The sequence below is a fragment of the Microcaecilia unicolor genome, chromosome 1 (assembly GCF_901765095.1).
Source record: "Microcaecilia unicolor chromosome 1, aMicUni1.1, whole genome shotgun sequence".
In the NCBI taxonomy this organism is placed as follows: Eukaryota; Metazoa; Chordata; class Amphibia; order Gymnophiona; family Siphonopidae; genus Microcaecilia; species Microcaecilia unicolor.
This window is the reverse complement of record NC_044031.1, coordinates 307,170,802-307,196,791: the sequence shown is the minus strand read 5'-3', so window position 1 is coordinate 307,196,791 and position 25,990 is coordinate 307,170,802.

The window sequence follows — 25,990 nt, the reverse complement described above, 5'->3', positions numbered from 1 at the left end:
TCTAAATGAGGTTTCACCAGAGTCTTATACAGGGGCATCATCACCTCCTTTCTCCTACCGGCCATTTCTCTCCCTATGCACCCAAGCATCCTTCCAGCTTTCACTGTCAACTTTTCTACCTGTTTGGCCACCTTTAGATCACCACATAACATCACACCCAAGTCTCACTCCTCTTTCATGCATAAAAGTTCTTCACACCCTAAACTGTACTGTTCCCTTAGGTTCCTGCAGCCCAAATGCATGAACCTGCATTTTTTAACATTAAATTTTAGCTACGAAATTGCAGATCTTTCCTCTAGCTTCACTAAGTCCTTCCTCATGTTATCCATTCCATCAGGAGTGTCTACCCTATTGCAGATTTTGATGTCATCCACAAAGAGGCAAAATTTACTTGCAATATCACTTACAAAATGTTTAAAAGAACCAGCCAAAGAACCAAACCCTGTGACACACCACTGGTAACATCCTTCTCCTCAGAATGAGCTCCAGTTACCACTACCCTCTGTTGTCTTCCATTCAACCAGTTCCTAACCCAGTCAGTCACTTAAGGGCCCATATTGAGGGCACTCAGTTTATTTATTAGTCATCTATGCAGAACCGTGTCAAAGGCTTTACTAAAATTTAAATACACCACATCTAGCGCCTTCCCTTGATTCAACTCTCTGGTCACCCAGTCAAAGAAATTAATCACATTTGTCTGGCAAGACCTGCCTTTAATGAAACCATATTACCTCAGGTCCTGTATTACGATAATCGTTTTCAAGTGATTTGGCAGTGCATTCCACAACTGCGTGCTCATGTAGGAAAAGCTGGATGCATGTGCAAGCCTGTATTTCAATCCTTTACAGTTGGGGAAATGTAGATTAAGAAATGTACGGGAAGATCTTTTAGCATTTCTGGGTGGAAGGTCCACGAGGTCAAGCATGTATGACGGGACTCTCCTCATTAGTAAGCACTAAGTCCAGTATGACTCCATCCCATGTGGGTTCCATTACCAACTGCTGGAATTGTTCCCCCTGTAGAGAATCCAGAATATCCCTGCTTCTAAAAGGCCCCACAATAGGGATACCCCAATCTACATCTGGCATATTAAATCAATGTACAAATGTAACAAAAATAAAAATACCCTGCACTTTCCCACTCATGGCAGGCTCAATGCGGCTTACGTATTATATACAGGTACTTATTTGTACCTGGGGCAATGGAGGGTTAACTGACTTGCCCAGAGTCACAAGGAGCTGCCTGTGCCTGCAGTGGGAATCGAACCCAGTTCCCCAGGACCACAGTCCACCACTCTAACCACTAGGCCACTCCTCCCTGGATTTATTACATGCAGGTACTTTCTCTATCCCTAGTGGGTTCACAATCTAAGTTTTTGTACCTGGGGTAATGACTTGCCCAGGGTCACAAGGAGCCACAGTGAGAATTTAACCCAGTTCTCCAGGTTCTCAGCCAACTGCATTAACCATTAGGCTACTCCTCCACTCTGATAGGTTTTCTGTATGCACTTAGGATAGCTGAAAACCACCATTCTCCAGACAACTTTGGTTTCTGCCCTGACTCTGATCATGGACAACCCTTGCACTGTCTAGATAAGGTAGTACCATGACAGTCTGTAAATAATAAATAAAGATATTCAGCAGAACTATCCCGATGGTGCCTCTGACTGTCTTTCTCAGTGGCATTTATTCAGGTAGCAGGTGCTTTCGAAAATCAGCTCCCATATCTTTATTGACCATTCACTGCAGGCAATAAAAGAGTTTCAAATGAATTACAACAATACAATTCCATATTTAAAACAACCTTTTTCTATATTTATAAGGACTATGGGACCGATTCAATGCGATTTAGCTGGCCACTAACCAGTTAAATTGATTGGTCGGGTCCAACTGCTAATTTTCAATGGCACTTAACTGACTAAGTACCACTGAAATTCGCAATTAGCGCCTAATTCAAAGCCATCTATGTTGGGGGCGTTCTGGGGGCGGAGTTAGCACTTGGCCGCTTAAATGCTGACATTCAGCTCTTAAAGCAGCCAGGTTTACCACATAAATGGGACCACATAAAAGTCTGTCCTATGACCCATGGCCACTTAAGGGCTGAATATTGATTTAAGTGGCTATGTGTTAGCTGGCTTTAAAATAACCAGCTATTCAAAGCTGAGGCCCACACAGGTCCTGGTTTTGAATATCTGGGAATAACTCAGTGACCAAAATGAATATCAGACCCTATATTGCTAATGAAAAATTGGAGTGTTTAACAAGCAGCACTCTGTGCTTCACTAAATCATTTTATTTCCTCATTCAAAAGTTACATCCAATTCAAATATCCAAAATTGGTGAAACATATGGATTTATGAGCTTTCTCTGCCTAGGAGCTGTATTATAAAATAACTGTGAGGGAGTACAGGACGATGCCACTCCCCTTAACAGAGCTGCCAAGGAGGCCCAATGTTTGAGAGGGAGATTTTCAGGAGATGCCCCCCAGCCCCACCCCACTATACCCAACCCCACCTTAACCCCATCCCAGCCCCACCCACTATCCCTCTTGGCTCCGCCTCTGGCTCACCAAAATTCTGCAGGCCACAGTACCAACAAACCACCTCCTCCTCTGGCAGCAGGATATGCCTTAATAAAACATCATCTTCTGCTGCTCCAGGACCAGTCTTGAAGTAAGAGCTGTGAGATTTTGCAGCTGTTATGATAAGACTCGTCCTACCGCACTATCTCCTGTTGCGAATGGCTAGGGCTGCCAACTTTTTGACTGAGAAAAATCTGACACTTGCCCTTTTCCATGCCCCTTTGCTCTACTGTACCCTTCCCTTGTACCATTCCCTGCCCCTTGCCACATCTACTGTTGTACCCTTCCCCTGTCCCACTCCTCTACAACTCCTCTACAACTAAGTGTTCGTACTAGAGTTGCCATCTCAGAAGACAAAACTGCCTGGTGTTATAAAGACTTTATAACATACTAAAATTAAATTAAAGTTTTCATGTCCCCTCAGGAAGGCCACCACTCAAACTCTCCACTGGAAAACAGTAAGCACAAGCACACTCAGAACCTTACTATACCATAACAGCACTAACTCCCAGGACTCAAAGAGCCGAAAACCATGAAAAGGAATCACTACAAATATTACACCAGACCCTAAAGCACAATACACCACCTGGTGAGAAAACAAAACAAATAGAACTGCAACAATATCTTTACACAGACATCACATGTTAGCAGAATACCATATCTTGGTCACACACACAAAACACAAACAGACCCTCAGCAAATTTGAAACTAGGGACCACAGATAATAGAGATATGAAGATAAAAAACTGTACATTTCCAGAAGTCAGACTTGCATATACAGCAATACTAGGAAAATAGAAACTTAAATGCAAGATATTTATTTTATTTGAATTTATTTTGACATTTCTATCCCACATTATCCCAAGGGAAGATCAGGGTCAATGTGGCTTATATAGCAGAAGATTATAGAATGCTTCATAATATGTAAACAGATTTTACAATGTAACATGATGTAAATATAAACATCTTGAATTAAACCAATATACTAGATAATGGTTATACAGAAATGTAACAATTTTATGGAAGTGTTGAAGGGAAGAAAAGAAAGAGCCTGAATTGAGTATAAGATAGCTATTAGATATTATAGCAGTAATCTGTAATATATAGCAGGGCTTTTTTTGAGGGGGTACTTGGGGGTACTGAGTACCGGCATCTTTTCCATTGTCGGCTAAATTTGATCCATGGTCCCCAAGTTGTAATGAAAGAGCTGAGGCTCTACACACCAATTCTGCCTTGTCATAGATTCTGTGACTGGTCGCAGGGGGCCTGGCTATTGTGGGGTGAGTCCCTCAGTGATCACCCCACCTCTGAAAGGTGGCCTGGCATTTGAGTACCGGCACCTTTTTTGCTAGAAAAAATGCACTGAATATAGGGATGGGTGAAATGGGATTCAGTTCTATGACAAGGGGTTTTTAGAGAGGATAAGGACTGATAGGAAAGTGTCAGGTGTAGAATCAGTTCAGATTGAGTTCATTGGTTTGTTGAAGGCTGAAATAAAGAAGTGAGTTTTCAATGAGCTACAAAATGACATGTAATCATTAGTATGTTTAATTGGTTTAAGTAAAGAGTTCCAAATTTTGGTGCTTTGATATAAGACGTTAGCATTATGGATTGTTTGGTAGATTACATTCTTAACAATTTGGGAAATGTAAGGTGAGATATTCTCTGGAGGATTTTATTGCATTATGTGGTGTTAATTCAATGAGATCATTCATATAGGATGGAGACATGCCATACAGGATTTGGTGAATGAAAATGCATAATTTGAACATTGTTTCTTTAATTGGTAGCCAGTGTAAGTTAAACAGAAGAAAGGAAGCTTTGGTGAAGTGTGGAGATCACATCAGAGATGCTCATTTCCTAAAACCGACATGTTCCAATTAATACATGCAAATTTACTTTTTTTCTACCACTCTCTCAGTGAAAAAATACTTCTTGACATTTTTCTTGAGTCTGCCCCCCTTCAATCTCATTTCGTGTCCTCTAGTTCTACCGCCTTCCCATCTATGGAAAAGGTTTGTTTGCGGATTAATACCTTTCAAATATTTGAACGTTTGTATCATGTCACCCCTGTTTCTCTTTTCCAAAGGAAGACCATTCCAAATTGCAGGCACTATAAAATAAAATATATTCTATCTTGTATGCTCATATTTAGCCAATTTAGGGCCAGGGAATACCATTTGTGATCATTAATGTAGCGTGGTGCAGTAGAGTAAGGTATTGTAAGAGTCGAACGATATGATGGAAGTCCAACTCAAAAAGCTTAAGGTGAGCAGGAGAACTTTATATTGAACGTGGAAAGGTATGGGCAGCCAATGATAGTTTCTAAGGAGTGTTGAAACACAGTCATATTTCTTTGCATGGCAGATTAGACGATTGGCTAGATTTTGAAGAGTTTGTATCTTTTTCAACGCAGCTTGTGTTAAACCAGCATAAATAATACTGCGATAGTCAAGTTTGGAAATAAGTAAAGAAAGGACAATAATCAAAAACTGTGTGCACACAGCACAATTGTCTAAGCACAAAGAAACCTGATTGGAGAAGGGAGGAAATATGAGGTGAAAAAAGATAACTGAGACTCTAAAGTTAACCCTAAATATTGAAAAGATTGGACTGGGTAATCGTGGTACCCAAAAGGTACAAATTTTGTGAAAGGCCCATAGGATGACCTTTGATCCAACAGTGATAGTTTATCAAGATTAAGGACCACATGATGAGTGGTTAACCAGTGGGCAACAGCATCTAAACAAGATTGATGAGGAGTAATACAGGATGTATCAGAATCAGTGTAGTACAAAAGAAGAATATCAACAGCATAGAACCAGAGGTTCTCTCCCCTGGTTCTCAGTTGGCTGCTCTAACCATTAGGCTACTCCTCCACATGGGTGTAACATAGTAAATGATGGCAGATAAAGACCTGAATGGTCCATCCAGTCTGCCCAACAAGATAAACTCATTTTACATGGTATGTAATACTTTATATGTATACCAGAGTTTGATTTGATTTGTCCCTGCCTTTCTCAGGGCACAGACTGTAAAAGTCTGCCCAGCACTGTTCCTGTACTAAAGGTTTTGAAGCTAACGTTGAAGACCCTTAAAATTTACACTCTAGCCCATCCATATCTATTCAGTCATGATCTGGGCACAGACTGTAGAAGTCCGCCCTGCACCGGTTTTACTTTTCAAATACCGGCATCACCACCCAATCTCCACTTCCGTAGATCCATTCCTTCTAAACAGGATTCCTTTGTGTTTATCCCACGCATGTTTGAATTCCATTACCATTTTCATCTCCACCACCTCCCACGGGAGGGCATTCCACGTATCTACCACGCTCTCCGTGAAAAAATACTTCCTGACATTACTCCTGAGTCTGCCCCCCTTCAACCTCAATTCATGTTCTCTAGTTCTACCACCTTCCCGTCTCCGGAAAAGGTTTGTTTGCGGATTCATACCTTTCAAATATTTGAACGTCTGTATCTTGTCACCCCCATTTCTCCTTTCCTCCAAGGTATACATGTTCAGGTCAGCAAGTCTCTCCTCGTACGGTTTGCAATGCAAATCCCATACCATTTTTGTAGCTTTTCTTTGCACCGCTTCCAGTCTTTTTACATCTTTAGCAAGATACGGCCTCCAAAACTGAACACAATACTCCAAGTGGGGGCCTCACCAATGACTTGTAGAGGGGCATCAACACCTCCTTTCTTCTGCTGGTTATACCCCTCTCTATGCAGCCTAGCATCCTTCTGGCCATGGCCGTCGCCTTGTCACATTCATTCTTCACCTTCATATCCTCCGACTGTCCCATATGGACGTTCCTCTGCTGCCACAAAGATGTCCACTTCCCTTGTTTTCGCTCTGTTTATAGTTTGGACATTTCAGTTTGTAAAATGGATGTACATGCTGGTCATAGCCAGCACGTGGACATCCATTTCTCATGTACAGTGGGGGAAATAAGTATTTGATCCCTTGCTGATTTTGTAAGTTTGCCCACTGACAAAGACATGAGCAGCCCATAATTGAAGGGTAGGTTATTGGTAACAGTGAGAGATAGCACATCACAAATTAAATCCGGAAAATCACATTGTGGAAAGTATATGAATTTATTTGCATTCTGCAGAGGGAAATAAGTATTTGATCCCTCTGGCAAACAAGACCTAATACTTGGTGGCAAAACCCTTGTTGGCAAGCACAGCGGTCAGACGTCTTCTGTAGTTGATGATGAGGTTTGCACACATGTCAGGAGGAATTTTGGTCCACTCCTCTTTGCAGATCATCTCTAAATCATTAAGAGTTCTGGGCTGTCGCTTGGCAACTCGCAGCTTCAGCTCCCTCCATAAGTTTTCAATGGGATTAAGGTCTGGTGACTGGCTAGGCCACTCCATGACCCTAATGTGCTTCTTCCTGAGCCACTCCTTTGTTGCCTTGGCTGTATGTTTTGGGTCATTGTCGTGCTGGAAGACCCAGCCACGACCCATTTTTAAGGCCCTGGCGGAGGGAAGGAGGTTGTCACTCAGAATTGTACGGTACATGGCCCCATCCATTCTCCCATTGATGCGGTGAAGTAGTCCTGTGCCCTTAGCAGAGAAACACCCCCAAAACATAACATTTCCACCTCCATGCTTGACAGTGGGGACGGTGTTCTTTGGGTCATAGGCAGCATTTCTCTTCCTCCAAACACGGCGAGTTGAGTTCATGCCAAAGAGCTCAATTTTTGTCTCATCTGACCACAGCACCTTCTCCCAATCACTCTCGGCATCATCCAGGTGTTCACTGGCAAACTTCAGACGGGCCGTCACATGTGCCTTCCGGAGCAGGGGGACCTTGCGGGCACTGCAGGATTGCAATCCGTTATGTCGTAATGTGTTACCAATGGTTTTCGTGGTGACAGTGGTCCCAGCTGCCTTGAGATCATTGACAAGTTCCCCCCTTGTAGTTGTAGGCTGATTTCTAACCTTCCTCATGATCAAGGATACCCCACGAGGTGAGATTTTGCGTGGAGCCCCAGATCTTTGTCGATTGACAGTCATTTTGTACTTCTTCCATTTTCTTACTATGGCACCAACAGTTGTCTCCTTCTCGCCCAGCGTCTTACTGATGGTTTTGTAGCCCATTCCAGCCTTGTGCAGGTGTATGATCTTGTCCCTGACATCCTTAGACAGCTCCTTGCTCTTGGCCATTTTGTAGAGGTTAGAGTCTGACTGATTCACTGAGTCTGTGGACAGGTGTCTTTCATACAGGTGACCATTGCCGACAGCTGTCTGTCATGCAGGTAACGAGTTGATTTGGAGCATCTACCTGGTCTGTAGGGGCCAGATCTCTTACTGGTTGGTGGGGGATCAAATACTTATTTCCCTCTGCAGAATGCAAATAAATTCATATACTTTCCACAATGTGATTTTCCGGATTTAATTTGTGATGTGCTATCTCTCACTGTTACCAATAACCTACCCTTCAATTATGGGCTGCTCATGTCTTTGTCAGTGGGCAAACTTACAAAATCAGCAAGGGATCAAATACTTATTTCCCCCACTGTATGTGGCAGATCCTGTTCTACAATATGTGAGACTTGGACATCCATATTCTGATTCGACTGTCCTTTTTAAAATGCTTCTCATTTTTTTAAATAATTTTTTTAATGCGTAAAGATACAGTACCAATGGGGGAACAGTCGTGTGCGAAATCAATCAAGCTGGGTTCCACCTATACCTATGGGTACTTTCCATGGGATAATTTTCAATTTTCCTTTTGAGTGTAACTGTTGAGAGATCCAAGATGGCCACCACAGATAGGTGCTCTCTGTGGACTCTACTACCTGTCCTTGTTGAGATTAGAAAATGGAAAGATAAACAGCCACTTAGGTTAGTCTCTGTTTCCCCTTCCCGATGCAGCCGTCGTTCTGTGTATTCTCAAAACAAAGCAAACAAACCTATGAGCTGCTCCATCCACATTGTCGTTCTTTATTTTGGGGCCATTTTTATTTAATCTCACTTATATTTTCAAACATGCCAGCTTGTGGAGCATACGGATGTACACAGAGGAAGTATAATAATGGAATAACTTTTTCATAGGTAGAGCAGTAATTTGTTATAAATTTTAATCAGTGTGTCATTTGGAGGGGCTGGTTATAGGGACACCCTAGCATGTGTTATATTCATGCAGAGATTTTGTTCTCCTAGTAAAGGGCCACTAAAATAGACATCATGTTATGAGAATCAGGTGCTCAACATTCAGAGTTTCTATCTATGTATTTTTTTACTTATTTATGGCAGTTATATCCCACATTAAACATGAAGTAGGTTGAAACCTGGGAGCATTTAAAAATGTGTTTTTCCTGTGCCTAGATCAAAACAGGAAGATGGTTTGTGGGAACGTTCTCCTTTTGTCTTGTGGAATGCAGTGTATATTATAAAAATGTACTTAATTTTGTTTATTACTACTATTTAAAAGAAAGATATTCAACAATGAGAGCAGAGCTACCTTCATGCAGAAGTCCAGAGTCAGTCTAAATGTGCCAACATTTTCCAGTTCTGTCAACAGCATTTGCACAGTTATTACCCAAACGTGAACACAATTATAATGTTAATTAATACATTTTGGATGTTACTGAATTCTATTATTTTGTCTCACTGTATTTCCAGTTTTGGCACAGTATAGATCATTACAAGGACAAAATATAAGAAAACCAGTGGCCTGTGTTAGGGACATGTGGAGGGGCATAATCGAACGGAAACGCCTATCTCCATGGGCGTTTATCTCTGAGAATGGGTCCGTGAAGGGGTGGGCCAAACTGAATTTTCGAAAAAATGGACGTTTTTGAGCTGGACGTTTGTTTTTTTTTAGAGATAATGGAAACTAAAAACGCCCAGCTCAAAAACGTCCTAATCCGAGCCATTTGGTCGTGGGAGGGGCCAGGATTCGTAGTACACTGGCCCTCCTGATATGCCAGGACACCAACTGGGCACCCTACGTCAGTGCGGTGGACTTCAGAAAAAGCTTCCACATGCATAGCTCCCTTACCACAGGTGCTGAGCTCCCAACCCCCCGCCCCCAAAACCCACTACCCACAAATGTACAACACTACCATAGCTCTTAGGGGTGAAGGGGGCACCTACATGTGGGTACAGTGGGTTTTGGAGGCCTCCCATTTACCAGCACAAGTGTTACAGGTGGTGGGGGGGGGGGGGGGGAGATGGGCCTGGGGTCACCTGGCTGAAGTGCACTGCAGTACCCACTAAAAGTGCTCCAGGGACCTGCATACACGCAGGCCTCTAGGACTGGTTGCTGCTATATAACATTGGCACACCAGTTGACACCTGAAGACTAATCTCTCCGAAAACGTCCTTTATTGGAATAACCGCCTTTACTCACAGTTAACTGCAGATCAGAGGTTGTGCCCCACTGGCAACGAGTCTACCTGGTACTGAGATTAGCAGTAGGTCAGAGGTGGCAGAATGCTGTACAATGCCCTCTTTCAGCCACATTCAAGGGAAGAACTAAGTTGTCTAACGTGGCTAACACAGGAAAGGGAACTAAAACTGGCTTACAAAAATAGCCACTACCGCATGGACTACAACAGGAAACACAACAGGGCACACTCTGACCCAGTAGGCAGGGGGAAAAGCACCATGGGAGAAGAGCCTACCAACTACCAACATCGTGAGACTGTAACACAAGCTAATGAAATCACGGAGCCCAATACCCTACACCCACCACAATGCAATGCTGATGTGACCTGTACTGCACCCGAGAGCCACATCTGACCCAGGGAAAGGCTGTGACAGGATCGAACACATTCTGTTGTCATGGAGGTGGGAACGGCATTTGAGGCTGGCATAGAGGCTGGAAAAAAAGTTTGTAAAGTGGGTTTTTTTTGGTGGGAGGGGGTTAGTGACCACTGGGGGAGTCCGAGGAGGTCATCCCCGATTCCCTCCAGTGGTCATCTGGGCAGTTGGAGCACTTTTTGGGACTTGTTCGTGAAAAAAAAGGGTCCAAAAAAAGTGACCCAAAATCCCGGTAAAAACGCCTTTTTTTTCGATTATCAGCTAAAGACGCCCATCTCTCCTCAGTTGATAACCACACCCCAGTTCCGCCTCCACCGCGCCTCTGACACGCTCCCAACTTTATTCGTTTCTGCGACGGAGTGCAGTTGGAAATGCCTAAAATTGGCTTTTGATTATACCAATTTGGGCGCCTTTGCGAGACAAACGTCTATGTCCCGATTTAGGTCGCACTATAGACATTTTTCTCAATCGAAAATAAGCTGGATAGTCCATTTAGTTAAGTTTAAACAAATGAGAGATCTGCATGAAAGAAATATTTATTTTTATTATTTTGACTTATGAAATCCACTTGCCCCTGAAACATACTCAAAACAGAACAATCCATTTGTACAAAAGAGATAAGGTGAACATGTGATTCCATGTGCCCCAGTGAAATTTTACTTCCAATCTTTATAGTACCAGGCTTCCCAAGGCAGATTACAACAACCGTTAAGATGAACCCATCAGTAAACTGGACATCCTCATTGAAATTTGGCCATGTAAATTTGTATTCTACTGTATAGTAATATTATTTGAAATAATGGACTGCATATGTGTGGTCCATCTGTAAAAAGTCAATAGCTGCTCCTGTTGGATATGCAGTGCCTTAAAAGGTGGAGGACAAAATATATATTTTTTTAATTTTTACTTATTTGACATATTTTTAATGTATTTGAAAGCGTCCCATATGTAGATATAAATATGAAATAAAAAAAAGACAGCTTCAAAAATTATTGTAGCTGGTGGAAACAGCACTAATAAAGGCTGTATGTTTTGCTCATTTTTCTACACACAGCATAACATACAGCCTTTATTAGTGCTATTTCCACCAGCTACAATAATTTTTGAAGCTGTCTTAGTGGTATTCAGTTTTGATTTCATGATACTTATATCTACATATGGAACGCTTTCAAATACATTAAAAAGCTGTCAAATAAGTAAAAAAAAAATCGTTTGTCCTCCACCTTTTAAGGCACTGCCTATCCAACTGGAATAGCTTTTGACTTTTACAGATGGAGGACGCATTTGCTATTGTTTTGGGTGTACTTGTGACTCCGCCTACTGCTAGCAAGTTACGCCTACTGGCTTCAGCCACTCCTGTTCTCAATCTAACTTCCTAAAGTGCTGCTCCCGAGCTTTAAATATGGTGCTGCAGCTTCCTCCGCCTTTTCTTTTCTTTTGGGGAGGGGAGATCCTACTCACCTCCCTCCTCCAGGCTCCCTGTCTGACTCCTTTATAGACAGAGACACACAGTTTCAAGCTGCTTGTCATGAATATTATGCGCTCTGAGCAAATCTTCATTATTTATTTATTTGAAAACCATATTCCGGCTCAATCACAAATGACCTAGGCGGATTACAATTATCCACATACACAATCAATTATACTCTCTACAAGACAATTAAACATTACAACCTATTTTGCTTTTAGTGGAAATGCTCTATACTTTTTTATTGTATTTTTTTTTAACTGAAATTATATTTTTATCATATGTACAAATAGCACTCAGAGAAATAAAATAAGCCCACATTAACGGGAAAACCAATTTTGCAGAAAAATAATGATATCAAGAAAATACTGGAAATTATCCAGCAACAGACCCTGGCATTCTTTATGACCAAATTAAACTTCACGTTTAGCTGACTTCTTGAAAATTATTTAGCTCCTCTATCAATAGGTATTCGTTCAAGGTGTACTGGGTCATAAAATACATAACCCGCCTCAGGAAATTTTATTGGGCGTTTGCGGGGAAATTTAAAAAATAAACTAGCTCCCACTGTAAAAGCCCATGACTTTAACTGAAGAAATAACTTTTGACGAGAGCCACATCAGGAAACAATTGCATTTTTGTACCACCAACAGAAATCTCTCTCTCTCTCTCTCTCTCTCTCTCTCTCTTTCTTTTTTAATATACTTTGATCTTTTTTTTTTTTTAATTCTGTCACAGTTTTTGTCTGCACCACCTCCACCAGGATGGCATTCCAGGCATCCACCACCCTTTCTGAGGAAAAATATTTCCTGCTGTTGCTTTTAAGGTTAGTTCCTTGCAGCTTCATGTCATGTCTTCTAGTTTCTGTAGCATCCCCGTTTGTGAACAAGATTTGTTTGCTCATTAATATCCTACAAGTATTTTATGCAGTAGATTCAGTAAATGGCACCTAAAAAATTTGGCACTGAAAAAACCCGCTAAAGTGTTATTCTATAAGCCACGCCTAAGTTTCTACGTGGTTTATAGAATAATGCTTAGGTGTTATGGTTGTGTGTAAATTTAGGCACCACCATTTGCACAAGAAAAACATGGGGGGCTCCTTTACCAAGCTGCAGTAAAAAGGGCCCTGTGGTGGCCGTTTTTGCTGCGCGCCAGGGCCCTTCTTACCGGAGCGGGTAAAAAGCCCCAAACAACACATGGCCATGCAGTAAGCTTGCACTTGCCACATGCAGCACTTACTGCCAGGCGCGTAGCTACGTGGGGCCACAGGGACATGGGCCTTCGTAGATTTGGCCCTGGCCCCCCGCCACCAACCCCTTCGACCCCCCCCTCCTGCCGCCAACTGTCCCCTGCCACAGGACGTCAGACTCACAGAAACATAAGCCTGCCCTTGCAGATCAGCAACGCGGCCACGCCGGAGAAGAGGACTTCGGCTGGTGGGGGTTGGGGACCCCCGCCAGCAAAGGTACCCGTTGGCGGCAGGGGGGAGGGTTGGCAGCAGCGGGAAGAGGGGGGTCGAAAGGGTTGGCGCCGGGGGGGGGGTCAAAGGTGGTGGTGGTGGTGGGAGGGGTCAAAAATGGTTGGGAGGTGGGGTTAAAAATGGCGAGTGGGTCAGAGGCGCCGGAGAGGGCTAAAACGTGCCCCCTCACCTCGGGCTCTGGACCCCCCTCCCGCTGAAGTCTGGCTACACCCCTGCTTACCGCCATCCATTGAGGTGGCAGTAAAGGCTCCCACGCTACCCTAGCAGTAACCAGGCAGCACACAACGCTGCTTGATTACAGCTGGGTAATCCCCTGTGGTATCCTTTTTTTTTTTTTAAATCCAGTAGTGCAGTAAATTGCACGCACTGGTGGCGAAACTACTTCTGGTGACCACATTGGGTCAACTGTAGTTCCGGATTGTGTGGCAAGCCCGTCGCTATACACAGTCCCATGGTGCAAATGCCCACTCCTAAATTTACACGCGGAGCACCCTTACTCTGTAATTATGTGCATAACTCAAAACCATGCCCTGTTCTGCCCTACAATGCCCATAAGCATCCCCTTTCTACGCCCCCTTTTTCGGACTGTGTATAAATTTTAGGCACAACTCATGCACCTAACTTTACGTACATAACACCCAATTAAATCTAATGCCAACAATTTTGGCACTAATTGGATCATTTTCTTATTAAATTGCTTGCGCAAATCAACACCTATATTTGCACACTCGATTTTCAGTGACCTTTACAGAATCAGGGGGTATATTTCTGTATCATATCACCCCTGTCTCTCCACTCCTCTTTCATAAACTGAATGGCCTGAGTTTTCATTGCATTTATTTAGGGGCCCTTGTACTAAGCTACAGTAAAAAGTGGCTTTAGCAGGCCCTTGCTCAGGTTTTTCCCACACCTTAAGGCCATTTTTTTACTGCAGCTGTAAAATAGCCGATTTTCTATATTTTGTATTTAAAGTTACCACATGAGCACTTACCACCACCCATTTTGTAGGTGGTAAGGGCTCATGCAGTATTCCCGTGCTAATCAGTTTGCGTGTGCTAATGTAGATATGCTATTTAGCGCAGGAATGCGCATTCCCCACCCCCTGACATGCCTCCTCCCCTCAAAAATACAAAAAAACTTTGAGTGTGTGGATTAGCTGCAATATTTTGGCAGTTACCACAACGGGTAAAAGGCTGTCTTGTATCTGGAAAAGAAATGGCAGTGCGGTAAGTGAACCACTTGCCATATGGACATTTCGAGGGAACACGTATTGCCAGCCATTCATGTGGTGGTAACAGTGGCGTAGCCAAGGGTGGGCCTGGGTGGGCCAGGCCCACCCAGTAGCAGCACACCTATGGTGTGGCTGGCAGGGATTCCCAAGCCCCACCAGCTGAAAACTCCCAACAACTGTTGTAAATAGCAGATAGCATGCAGGTGAGACAAGGAGAGACCAAATCACCTGTGGGACAGGGAGGGGTTCTTCTGCCCACCCATCTTGAGTCCAGGCCCACCCAAAGTTGGGTGTCTGGCTATGCCCCTGGGCGGTAAGGGCTCCTGCGCTAACCCCGATTACCGCCAGGTAAGCACCGGCGCTGCAAAAAAAGTACATATTTTTGTAGTGCCGGAAATGATGTGTGCTGGGAGTGGGAGATAGTGATGAACTCTTGTGGTAGCCTGGTGGTAGTTCTGGATTGGTGCACGCCAACCTTTTAGTAAAAGGGCCCCTGTATAGCTATGGGCCGCATGACACTTAACAAACACTAATTTGTTAGCACACACTACATCTGTTTAGTTTATGAAAATGTAATATACCGCCTTTCATACCATCAAGGCAGTTTACCAATAAATAATGTCACGCCTGTGGGGCAGCACTTTACAAAACCAGAACACTGTACCAGTGATTTCACAGTAAGAATCCTGAAAGGCAACTTTAAAACAATACAGGAACGTAAGACCTTTGAAGTCAGAATGATTAAATATTTTGACACCCACCAGACAGGACTTAACAAAGATCTGGGTTTTCTAGCCCATTATAAAGTATAAAAATGTACTGCTTTGTTTGTCACCCTCCTGTCTCCATGCATATCTCCCTGTCTCTCTCCTATCCACCCCCATCCTGTTAGACTGCCACTGAAATGCTTTGATGTTTCACTTATATATACTGTCATCTACCAACATTTGCTTATTTCTGATCTGACAAAGAAGGGCAACCTTCGAAAGCTAATCAAGAAATGTATTAAGTTATGTCCAATAAAAAAGGTATCATCTTATTTTCCTTTCCATGTTTTATTTTGTTTTATTTCTATTGATTACCTTTAAAAGTGGACTAACACGGCTATCACACCTCTCTATTCAAATAAATTTACAAAGCATAAAAAACAGGAAAAGAACTCTAATTGAAATTAAAAGAGAAATCAGCGTTAGCCAGAAATTAAAGCTAGGTGACAATTTCCAAGCCTAAAAGGGGTAATTTACAAGACTATATTTAACGGAATGTTCTCCTATCAATCCCCATATTGGTGGAATTCTGTGCCTTTATTTATACAGCAGATATCTTGTTATTTGCCTTTTAGAAAGGCTCTCAAAATGTAACTCTTTGAGTTTTTTTTTTAAATAAATAATGCAGATTTGTATTGGAATTCTTTGTTGTTATACGTTTAACTTGATTCCTGTAAATCCTGGGGCTGTCCAGTATCTTTCTTTTAGATTGTATATGTGGTAACATAGTAAATGAGGGCAGATAAAGACCTGAATGGTCCATCTACTCTGCCCAACAGTCACACTCATTATCAATTCATGACTAATTCAACAATGAGTGTGATTATATACTTTATCACAAGTCTTTCTTTGTTGTTTTTAGGACATAGACCGTAGAAGTCTGCCCGACTATGTCCTTATTTTCTACCTACTGGAGTTGCCATCAAAGCCCACAGCCTATCTGAATATGTCTTGTCATTTGTGGGGCACAGACTGTAAAAGTCTACCCACCACTGTCCTCGGTTCCAGTTAATGAAGTTGACATTGAAGCCCTTTCCAACCTATCCTAAACTATTTATTTTTGTTTTATGCCATCTATTTTCTAAATACAGTTCTTCTGTATTCATCCCATGCCTTTTTGAATTCCATCACTGTTTTTGTCTCCACCACCTCCCTCGGGAGGGCATTCCAGGCATCGACCACCCTCTCTGTGATTCAGAATTTCCTGACATTACTCCTAAGTCTACCACCCTGCAACCTCAGCTCATGTTCTCTAGATTTACCATTTCCCCTTCTCTGGAAGAGATTTGTTCCTATATTAATACCTTTCAAGTATTTAAATGTCCGTTTCATATCTCCCCTGTCCCTTCTTTCCTCTAGGGTATACATATTCTGGTCTTCCAGTCTCTTCTCATACATCTTGTGATGCAAACCCCATATCGTTCTTGTTGCCTTCCTTTGGACCACTTCTAGCCTTTTGACATCCTTAGCAAGGTACGGCCTCCAAAACTGAACACAGTACTCCAAGTGGGGCCTCACCAGCGACTTGTACAGCAGCATCAATACCGCCTTTCTTCTGCTGGTTATTCCTCTCTCGATGCAGCCTAGCATTGAACTCTTTTTTAGGGAACTTGCGGGATAGAAATATAAATTGTAATTGTAATAGGATAAAGAGCCTGAAACTGCCAGCCAGTTAAGCCAGTCCGCCAGCCTCAAAGATTGACAGGAAAAGCTTTAGTGAACAGATGAGTCTTTAGGGCTATTTTAAAACGTTGGTAAGACTATTCCATATGGATTGCAAAAGGCAGAGAATTCCATAAAGAGGGACTTATGCAAAAAAAGCAGAATGACGAGTAGCTTGAAACCTAGTGTGCTTTAATGCAGGGATAGACATTTGGTTACCAGGTGAGGACCTCAGAAAGTGTATAGGTCTATAAGGGACAATTAAAGAGGAAATGTAGGCAAGAATTTCTGAGAAAAGAACTTTGTACATAAGTACATAAGTATTGCCATGCTGGGACAGACTGAAGGTCCATTAAGCCCAGCATCCTGTTTCCAACAGTGGGCAATCCAGGTCACAAGTACCTGGCAAGATCCCAAAACAGTAGAATACATTTTATGCTGCTTATCCTAGAAATAAGCAGTGGATTTTCCCCAAGTCCATTTTAATAATAGTCTACGGACTTTTCCTTTAGGAAGTCATCCAAACCTTTTTTTAAACCCTGCTAAGCTAACTGCTTTTACTACATTCTCTGACAACGAATTCCAGAGCTTTATTACACATTGAGTGAAGAAAAATTTTCTCTGATTCATTTTAAATTTACTATTTTGTAGCTACGTTGCATGCCCCCTTAGTCAATGTTAGATTTTTATACTGTATACGAAAGGTAATCAGGAGCCAATGATGTCTAAGTACATGTGTAATATAATTAAACCAACTTTAGTAAAAGGACCCCATGGTATGATGTATACTCCTTTCCCATATGTATCTTTGTCAATCTTCTGCATTCCTTCTTGAGGATTTTCAAGGCATGGATCAAGTATTTAACATTTCTGCTTATTCAGCATCACTTTCCACACATCAGTCCTCAGTACCTCTGAGTCTTGCAGTGCCATCTCTGGCCTTCTTCCTCACCCAAGATACCTGAAAAAAAAATCTTATCACCTTGCTTTAAATCTTCAACCATTTATTCCTTTTGACTATGCTTTTGCAATCCTGATTTTTTTTTGTCCCTTTCAGCTTTATCTGACATTCTTTCCTGACCTACATAACAGAAGAATAGAACAGTTTTGTAACCAAATTGATGGAAGAGAGCAGGCATGACGGGATGAGGGCAGTTGGTAGATTTGTGTTACTTTTGTATGTTTATATTGATTGCTTTGTTGATTGATGATTTTATAATTATGTATGTTTTTCTTTGTACTCCACCTTGGACAAAGACGGAATATACTAATACTAAACTAAACTTTGAAAATAAATAAGGGGTCCTTTGTACCAAACAGCTACAGTAAGAATGTGTAGCTGTTTATTGTAACCTGGGAAAGGGCCCCGTTTTAAAATTTGAGGCTGCCCTCAGAAAACTGTCTTCTTAAAAAGTGTCCAACTTCTCACCTGTTTGTCCTTTCTGAGAAAATCTCTTTTCTTCTTGACAGCTCAGCACCTTGCCAGTGCTATTTATAGTCTCATCTGCTAAGCAGATCCTTTTGGCAATGTGCTGTGGATCTGGAAAAGGTAGAGTTAACATTTTGTCTGAAAAATCTAAGAAAACGAATCGTGTACATTTACATTATTTTAGCACAAGATAATATTCATCTGGTGATAAAGTATTGATCATACCAATAAGAGTGAATACAAGCAGGAAACAAAAATGGAAGCAAAATGCAATTTTTTAAAAATGTATTTAACCCAAGACTCACAGATTAATAGGTGCTGATTGGCTTGTGAAGCAAGCTTCTGAAGGCTGATTCCTGGATTAATAAAGGTTTTTTTTATCAAGATTTTTCATCCTTTACTTTCCTGCTGCCTATGCTCCTGTTAGTGTGATTTATTATTTGGAATTTTGTAATCTTCTGCTGCCTCAGGCCTGTATTGATGGCTCTACCCTTTACCATTGATTGTAGACTTCTTCGACCACTTACCTGAAGCCATCAAAGAATCCCAAGTAACAGAGCACATTAAACTAACCACGTTCTTTTAGTTCAAAACAAAGAGAAGGAAAGGAAACTAAAAGGATTTTGAGACCCAGTAACCAGACAGATGGTAAATATAAGTTACTTCTTTATTTTAAACTCAATTTGGAGTATAGAAAAGTTGCTCAAGTTAACAAAATCGGTTCTTTTGTTTTATAAACATATTTCTTCTGGTAGAACAATTTAACTAACAACTCATATTTCTGTAACAGGTACAGCAATACTGCTCTGGAACAACAGAGAAACCGTTAGATAAGTATCTTTCTTTCTTTTACTCTATAGCTATAATTTGTTTTATAATTTCTTTTGTATTGTGTGTCTTAAGAATTGATTCCTTGTGATCTATTTTATCTTTTTCAGGTGCAGACACTCAGAACCAGTCACTTCAGTGACTTCTCAATGTCCTTTCCTTGCTGTATATGGAGGTAGACATATCTTTACTTTGTTCTCTCTTTGTGCCCGGTTTCTTCCATCTTTCATTTCGATAATATGGTCAGGGATGCCCAAATCTTGACATTTAGGTCGACCTTAGAGATGGTCATCCTCGGTTTGCGGCAATAATAGAAACCAAAGACATCTATCTCAAAAACGTCCAAATCCAAGCCCTTTGGTTGTGGGAGGAGCCAGTATTTGTAATGCACTGGTCCCCCTGACATGCCAGGACACCAACCGGGCACCCTAGGGGACATTGCAGTGGACTTCACAAATTGCTCCCAGGCACGTAGCTCCCTTTGGGGTGCTGAGCCCCCCAAACCTCCCCCCAGGTCCACCTGCCTGAAGTACACTGCACCCACTACAACTGCTCTAGGGACCTGTATACTGCTGCGATGGACCTGAGTGTGGCATTTGAGGCTGGCAAAAAAGTATTTTTAAACTTGTTTTTTATGGTGGGAGGGGGTTAGTGACCACTGGGGGAGTAAGGGGAGGTCATCCCCGATTCCCTCCGGTGGTCATCTGGTCAGTTGGGACACCTTTTTGAGGCTTGGTTGTGAAAAAAATGGACCAAGTAAAGTCGGCCAAGTGCTCATCAGGGACACCCTTCTTTTTTCTATTATCGGCCGAGAACGATCATCTCCTAATCATGCCCCAGTCCCGCCTTTGCTACCCTGCCAACATGCCCCCTTGAACTTTGGTCGTCCCCATGACGGAAAGCAGTCGAGGGTGTCAAAAAATCGGCTTTCAATTATACCGATTGGACGACCTTGGGAGAAGGATGCCCATCTCCTGATTTGTGTCAAAAGATGGGCGCCCTTCTCTTTCGAAAATAAATGTGACACAATTGGTTTCTCTCCTTCATTCTTAATTTCAAAACTTTCAAACAGCACACAAGTAATAAGAAACCAGTTTTCAGATTTTTCTTTAACAAATCCCACACCTTTCACTTCCAGCTCACTTTACCTTCGCTTAGTACTTAAGCACTTGGAGAAAAACTAACTTTCAAACACTTTTTGGCCCAGAAATCTATCACATAGTCAGAGCTCTCTCACACATGTCCTCACTCTTCAGTGTTTTCAGCCCCTCTCCTAACTCCCAAGCAAGTAGTTGCTAAAGGAGACGGTGACTCTGATTGCATCAGCAGCCTCTGCTAGCTAATCAAGTCTCAGGTCACAGAATATTTTGAAGCATGGACCCTAACTGAACTTTCCACAATCTCCATTTTGAAAGAAAATTTCCACATAGAGAATAATAGAAAAGTTGACATTTTAAGAAAAATACTATAAAAATTACTATGGAATTTGTTCAAAATGTCCTTTTTTCATATATTTTAGCACAGATTTAAAGATGTTCATATTTTTGTCATAAATTATTCTCAAAACCCCAATAAAACCAGAGATTCCACTCTAATAAAATTCTGCACTGCCCCACGCACACCCCTGAATGATGCCTGCTAAAAAAACAAAAACAAATTTAAAGCTCAGAACTGGCCCAAACAAAAACCTTCTCATTTGACCACAAAAATTATTATTTTCAAAAACTTTCAAGTACTAGCCCACCTAAAGAGGTTCTCAGGAACCCATAACTACCACCAAATTCCCCCCAAAAGTAACCCCTTAAACCTTGGCCCAATGGGACAAAAAATACATTTTAAAAATAAACTAAACAATTTTTTGGGCCATCAGAAGGGTCATCACTTGACCTCCACCACTGGTCTGGGTCCGAAAGGACCCTCCACAGTAGCAGTAAAACAACATGATTTATTGTGGTTACTGCAGAACCTCACCAGAGTTCCTCTAAAATCTAGGCCCCAGCTTCACTTCAGGCCTAGTGCTGTCTCGGAAGAGCTAGCATGCATGCCCAACAAAACACACATGATCAGACCCTCCTTACACAGGTCGATGTCAGCCATTTTTTTTACTCGCTGAGAAAGCTCACTCCTCGGCTGGGCAGCATCGGCAATGGTCGCAGGTGGCACGGCCTCCTCCCTTGAAGCCCCAAAACTTCCTCCAGAGGCCAAATGGAGGACAGCACTGGCCACCAATGCCTTCCGGAAACCCAGAGCCCCCCCCCCCCCTCCAAAAAAAAACCCAGGCAAAAAATATATAATTTAATCCACTGGGTTACATTTTGCTCACACCTTTTTAGTACTAGCTCAAGGTGAGTTACATTTAGGTAGTTCAATATCCCTGAAGGGCTCACAATCTAATTTATGCAGTTGAGGCAATGGATGGTTAATGACTTGCCCAAGATCACAAGGAGCAGAAGTAGGATTTGAACAAGGCACTCGTGGATATCAACCCTACTTCTCTAACCACCAAGCCACTCCTCCATCTATCATCAGTGGAGGTTGTCTCCTCTTCTTTTTCATTATTTGGCTAATACACTGCTCCCAGTACCAGTCAGCACTGCACCTGGTTTCTATATGAGACCCAACACTTATTGCAAGCATTGAAAATGTTCCTCAGTATATGCATATGACCCTTACCTTCTATTATGGTGATTTTAAAATCTACAGGTGTCATGATCTTACCATGATTCAGGATCTCAGGACCGCACAGCTGACAGGCTCGGAGGGAGTGGCTGCCTGGACTGTGCTGACAGTGCGCAGCACTAAGGAGTCTCCACCTTGCATCGTGGGACTTGTTGCCCACCTGGAGATAACATCAGACGCTGATGGAAGAGCAGCACTTAACCCCACTGGTCTTCTGCCTAGATGCTCTTGCATCATTAGCCATCCTAACTGCTGTCTTGCTCCTGTGGGTCTTGAGATGCTTTTGCTGCTTGTGTGAGTGGGTTCCATCTGCCTTCCATCTGCCTGTCAGAGTGGGTTCCAGTAAAGCCATGCTTCTTGAGAGAGTGGGTTCCTGAATATGTCTTGTTTTCTATGTGAGTGGGTTCCAGCACAGCATCTTGCTGCTTGTGTGAATGGTGTGAGTGAGTTCCAATAAAACCATTGCTTCTCGTGGGAACAGCTTCTAGTACAAGCCTTGTTTCTTGTTGAACGGGTTCCAGTAATGCCTTGCTCCTTGTGTGAACGGGTTCCAGTACTAGCCTTGCTTCATGTATGATCAGGCTTTGGCCCAGTGTTTAGCTTCTTGTGTGACTGGGCTTCTTACCACCATCAGTGCTTTATTTACAGCTGCCTGTGGTCGCTTCTCTCCTCTGCTTGTGTGGATTCAATACCCTTGTGCCTTATTGAACTACCTTCCAGAACCCGATGGCCTACTAAAGTCGATCCATTTATACCCTTGTCCGGTCCCAATAGGATTCAGTCCATCATAGGCCTTCGCTATGAACCAAGGGCTCACTATCCGGAAACATAACAACGGGTTAAAGAACAAAGCTGCTTTGAGTCCCAGCTTACTTACGCTGATGATATTAAATGTGGCAACTATCTTTGCTGGTGTCCTTCTACCTAGGTTCAGCAGAAAACTGCATAGTCAGACAGAGAATAGTTTTATAAAGTTATTTTCAAGTGCATTTGCCAATATAAGCTCATACAGCCCCAGATTCTATAAATGGCGACAACAGTTTCATGTGTAAATCAGTACATGTAGCCGATTTGCACACACAACTTAATTGCTTAAGAAGCCAATCAGCACCAATAATTGGCTACTAACAACCAATTATTGATGTTAATTGACCATAATTAGGACTTAAGCACAGACCTTATTCTATAACAATCTGCTCATAAATCCTAATGCATGTAAATTTTGAGGGCGACGCTTGGGGAATTTCGGGAGCATTCCAAAATTTTACACATGTAAATACAGAATTCAGATGAACTGCAACTAATTTAGGTGCTGCCATTTACACCAACTTTTAGCAGGTGTAATTTGCCGGTGCCTAAAGTTAGGTGCAGTTTATGCCCTAAGCGCTATTCTATAAAGCACGCATGTACCCTTTATAGAATAGCCGCATAAAATTTTCAGCACTGATTTTTAGGTGCCACTAATAGAATTTACCCCATAGTGTCTCTTATAAAATTACCTCACATATGTGCAATGGTACACATATTCAGTATAGCTGGGATCAGGGGCAGAATGTGGGCGGAGCTGTGATTTACACGTGTACTTTATAAAAATATGCTTAATTGTGCATCTTGAGGTAATTCTATAAATGCTGCCCAAAAATGGGCACCGAAAAAAATTGCCACTAAGAGCTATTTATAAAGGGCATATGAACGCTTTTCTGAAAAACAATGGCCCCTTTTTTGGTTGTCCAGTTCTAGACCTTCACTTTCCTCTTCTACTACCCAACGCTTTTCTTTCTTCAGCATAGGTCACACTAGACCCTCATTAAGGGCCTCTTTTACTAAACTGAGCTAGTGATTCCCAGTGTAGCCAATGCGCTGCAGCCCATTCATTTTGAATGGGCTGCGTCACATTTGCTGTGCAGGAATCACTAGCACAGTTTAGTAAAACAGGCCCTAAATCCTTTAAAAGTGGAATTTCTAACGACGATCTATGTTGGTCTTCTAAACGTCAAAAAAGGGACACTTAAACCCACGTTATTTGATTGTAACAATGTTTATGTTACGATTGTGGTCGTGACCCCTCTCAAACTTACCTTATTTCTGGTGGTCAGCTTCTTAGCTGGCTGCTGTCTGTTCTTCCTGAGCTAGCTCTGTCTCTGTGTGCTGGTTGCTTCCAGCGTGGCTTTAATTACTCCACTATACTGCACCTGTGTGGGTTAAGCCTCTCAGTGCTTCAGTATGCTTGCTGCCTGTGTCCAGGAGTTGTGACATCATCAGTCAGGGCCTTGATAAGGAAGTGGTGTTCTTCTTTACAATGCCTTTGCAAACGCCAAAGTTCCAGGTTAGTGTTGGTGCAGTTTGCACTTCTGCGTTGTCTTGCTTAGCCTTGCTTTATAGTTTATGTTCCTAGTGGGTATTCCTTGTTGTTTGTCTCCTGATTCCTTTCTGGAATCCAGTTCTGTTGGGTCCCTTTCTTTCCTGTCTGAGAACCCTGAACCCTTTGTGCAGTTAGCACTGCAGCCTTGCTTTTGCCTAGGTGCCTGTGGGCACTTCTGAACCCTGTCTGCTTTTGGCTTCCTTTCCCTTCTGTCTGAGAACCTGATTCCCCAGTGCAGTTTGCACTGCAGCCTTGCTTTTGTCTGGGTGCCTGTGGGCACTTCTGTATCCTGGTTCCCTGTTCACCTTGGGCTTCTACCTTACCTTGGTTAGTCAAGCTTGTCTGATAGTCCTTTACCCTGTATAGTATCTGTCCTTCCTCTGTTTGTGGCTGTCTGTCTTCAGCTTCAGTTCCCCTCCTGCTTGTGTCTGCCCTGCTTGCTTTCAGTTTCCTTCCAGTCCGGTCTGTTGGGAAATCCTGATTCCTATCTGGATCCCCGTTTTGGCCAAGCTTGTTTGTGTCCCTTCTTGTGTGAGTTTCCTGGTGTTCCAGCCTGCTAGTTCCAGTACCAGTTTTCCTTCAAGTCCTGCTGGCTGCCTGCACCCAGGGGCTCAACCCCTGGGGGAACGGCAGCTAAGTGTAGGTGAAGCCTGATTCTAGCCCCGTGTGTTCCAGTCCAGTGTGTTCCAGTCCAGTGCGTACCAGTCCGGTGCGTTCCAGTCCAGTGGGTTCCAGTCGGTGTGTTCCAGCTCGTTGGTCTGCGTCTGCAGTCCTAGCCTTGCCGGTGTGCTAGCCCAGTGTTGGTTGGTGGGTTTTGCCTGCTGCTGCTGCTCCTCGTCAGCAGCCCAAGGGCTCACGATTACTCTAGAGTCTGTGCCTGCATGCTCCGAACCTGAGAACCTAACAGTTTATTTGTTTTGGTTAGACATTTGGTCCAAAATACTAGACATCCTGGGATTTAAAAAATCTTTGTCTTTTTCAAACATATTATTTGGAATTAGAAATCTCTTTCCTTAACCAATTCTCTTTCAGATGAAGATGCTTCATTATTTGATTTCCTCATTTCAGTAGCATTGAAGTTAATAATTTAACATTGGAAAGATAACTCTAACCTTTCCATTTTCTTAGGGTGGAATTCAATTCTGTTATATAGGAAATATGAAGATATTTCTTTAAAGTTTGTTACTCCAAACTGTAAACCTAAACGTAAGTGGCTTAAAATAAATATCTATGTCTACAACAGTTAATAATTTGCTGTAATGCCTTACTACATTTGTTCATACACGTTGTTATGCTTCATATTTGAAGCATTTTTCTTGTTCTTGTCCTTATACTTATTTCATTGAATGATCAATTTTGGCTCTTACTGTTATATTATATTTTGTTAAGTCTATACAATGCAATAAAAATTATATTTGAAAAAAAAAAAAAAAAGAATAGACCATAGCACTGATTCTTTCACCTGACTTTAGGTGCCAGACTTATGCCTGCTGAAACCTGGTGTGAATGCTGGCACCCACGTTAGGCCATATTCTATAACTACGGAAACAACTTTTCAGAATGCCCATGGCCATGTCCCCTTTTGAATTATGCACTAGTAGAGTTAGACAACATGTCTTATAGAATAACGCACAGCCAGAGGCGCATGCAGATCCTAAGTGGTGCCAACTATTGGTAGTTAAGGACTTGTAATTCACTTAATTTGCAGGCACATCTTGGG